Below are 3,023 nucleotides of genomic sequence, written 5' to 3' on the forward strand. Positions count from 1 at the left end.
GTATATATATATATATATATATATATATATATATATATATATATATATATATATATATAAAGAATAATTCAGGATCAGAATGTTTAATTATTAAAAGACATAAAACAGGGAGCATGATGGATGGCCTTGAAGCTGCAATAACGAGTTGTTCAGAAACGTATTTGAGCAAACAAAGGACACTGAGTTTGCACAAACTATAGTACATTAAAAAGGACAGAAGTTTCAACAATCATTGCATACAAAGCTAAGAGCCAGAACGCTAAAAGCAACTGTGATCCTTTAATATTGTATTGGCTTGTCGTCATGGTAACATGTACACTAAGTGCTTCCCTACACATACACATCATTCTGGATTGGATGGCAACATGCAAGTAAACACAGATTTTTATCAGATTGTTGAGGTGAGTGAAATGGGCATCGTAATTGTTGCAGTTTTGCAAGTGCAATTGTGCCCATTCATGCTTGATACAAAACTTTAGGTGCTCAACAGTCACTCACAGATAAACATACCTTGCACAGAGAGCCTCGCTATTAACACTGTGAATACTTCTCCACCAGTGGTGCCTCGAACCAAAAAGCAGAAGTTACAACTGCACCATGGGCTAAAAACATTGTGATCTACTCCTCCTTCAGCCACAGCCAATTGACCCTGTTTGGCTTAGCAAAGTCTATAGAACAGAGGAGGACCAAGACAACAGTGCTAAACAGACTAACCCGTTTCACTGAAATAGTAAGTGCTAACTGTACATATAGACCTATGGTGTATGAGTGTTGGGTGGTGCATGTTTCTGTAAGATAACATATAGAGAACCACTGGCCCAAACAAATGTATCATTATCTACATCAGTACAGTTATTTAAAACACTTACATGTACTACAGTGTCTCATGCTTTGGAGATGGATGTCCTAGACAACCCTTGCTTTCTGTTTTGTTCTGATTTTGATCACAGCATGCAGTGAATGTATTGAGCCTTCTAATTCTGCTCTTGTCTCCATCTATTGGCTATAGAGGGAATCAGCTTCATTTTCACACTAGCACAGCTTTATTGTTTGTTTTCCTTCCCAAGAAAGATGTTTTATAGGCAATTAAAAAATCACTCATTCTCAAAAAATATGTTTACTTTTGGAATTTTCTTATTTTAAAGTGTGAGATTAAGCTAATATGTCCAAAGGTAAAATTGTTGAAGAGACTGTAAATGTTAAGGTTGTTTTTGAGGTATGGTTTAGTCTGGTAATATGAATGCTTTTCCTTCAGTCAGTACAAGAGGCTCAAGATGTTTTGGCTGCCCAATGCTACCAGCCCTAGTGTTACTGTCCCCATCTACCATCTACCATCCATCCATCCATCCATCTATCCATTAATACATACATACATACATACAGTATACATAAAAAAAAATCTTGTTAGTACTGTGGAGTAATTAAACAATACATGTGTAGAGATAATTTTTGGAAAAAAAAAAAACATTAAAAATTTTTAATTTGAACTTTGCAAGATACATAATCTCTAAAAGACCTTAGAAATGTTTATTAAATGATCAGTTAATAGTACTAGCACCTAGGAAAGTATGTATAGACTGTTTTTATTATTGTTGGTCTGCTGCCACTTTAGTTGATTGACCAGCGTGGCCATGCAGACAAAACCTTGGTGGTAAAATTGTTGTTGAACATGCTCAGAACCAGTATGCATTTTTCCATGCTGGTGAGCAGCCATGCTGGTTTAAGCTGTACTTTTTGTTCTTCAGCAGGGTAATCAGGTGTGGAGAAGTGAAGATTGTGAGTGGGAGTCGGCGAGAGAAAGGACTTGTCCCTGCCTACATTCTTCTGTTCCAATTACTGGGGGAGAGATTAGACTGAAAGCTAAACGTGATGAGCGATGTGGACAGCTAGTTTCAGTGTTTCTGATCATATCATGAGTTCATGAGTTCTTGCCAGGTTTAAAGGATATGAAAAGGCTGTGTTTCTTTCTCTTTTTTTCCTACGTTACCCCATATGGAATGTGGGATTTGTGTTAGGCTGTAGCCTCCAGGTTCCTTTTGGTTTACTTTTCTTACTGGTTACCAGGGAACTCGGTCCCTCAAGTTAGTGAATAAAAGAGTTTAGGACAAGTCATCATCCGTCCACAAAGTAAATATTGATGCTCTCAGGTTATTCAGTGGCTCTGAGGTGTGAAAAGTGGCTTTGTACACAAAAGGAAATGATTTTTTTAACCCTTTCATTAGATAAAAGCTAAAGCCCTGAGATTGACAACATTCTCTTTGTTGTTCTTTGTGTATTTTAAGGAGCTTTTCCGTGTCGATGCTTCTGATTTTTCTTTCATTGCACCTCAGTCAGCAGGCAGCTCGATGACCAAATTCAATCCGTCTCGCAGAACGCCGATCACATGACTGGCATGGAAACGCCCGGATTGGCCGACACTAGTTTCCATGGAGACTGAACTCGGAGTGCCTCGCTGGGTGAATGTAAACAGTGCGTGAACACTGAAGGATTTAGATAAATAGTTTTCTAATCATGGCGCGGTGGATACTGTCCGACAGACCTGGATAGAGAAAGATATTGTCTGATTGTGTGTTAGTCAGAGAGAACGACAGAGAAAACATATAGAGGCGGGATGAACGCAGACGATTAGTTTACCCCTCCATGTTTCACTGAATACATACACAGCGCTGTAAAAAGCAATTGCTCACGCTGCTCAGAGCCTCTATATAGTGTGTATTTTCTACGCACTATATATTATCAGATTAATAAATAAAACATCATTACACCAATGGTACTTTTATGAGGATGTAACTAATATAATTGGGCATTTAGCAGACGCTTATATCCAAAGCGACTTACAATTATGAGGGGATACAATTTAAGCAAATGAGGGTTAAGGGCCTTGTTCATTGGCCCTACACTTGGCCCCAACTTGGCCCTCAACCTTCTGATTACTAGCTTATAACTACCTTAACCACTGAGCTACAACTGTCCCCTATTATAGTCATATCTGGGGACTACAACTGCCTCCCATAGTAATAAGT

The 3,023-nt window shown here is 38.4% G+C and overlaps 1 long non-coding RNA gene across 1 annotated transcript; it reads left to right on the top strand.

The window, feature by feature from the left end:
• The first annotated feature begins 344 nt into the window (after positions 1–344).
• LOC134318823 (uncharacterized) lies at positions 345–1,952 on the top strand. The gene is made up of 3 exons (XR_010013432.1): positions 345–401; positions 559–730; positions 1,746–1,952. It is a non-coding gene; the product is annotated as an uncharacterized LOC134318823 (long non-coding RNA).
• Positions 1,953–3,023: the final 1,071 nt, after the last annotated feature.

Source organism: Trichomycterus rosablanca, chromosome 8 (assembly GCF_030014385.1).
Source record: "Trichomycterus rosablanca isolate fTriRos1 chromosome 8, fTriRos1.hap1, whole genome shotgun sequence".
In the NCBI taxonomy this organism is placed as follows: domain Eukaryota; kingdom Metazoa; phylum Chordata; class Actinopteri; order Siluriformes; family Trichomycteridae; genus Trichomycterus; species Trichomycterus rosablanca.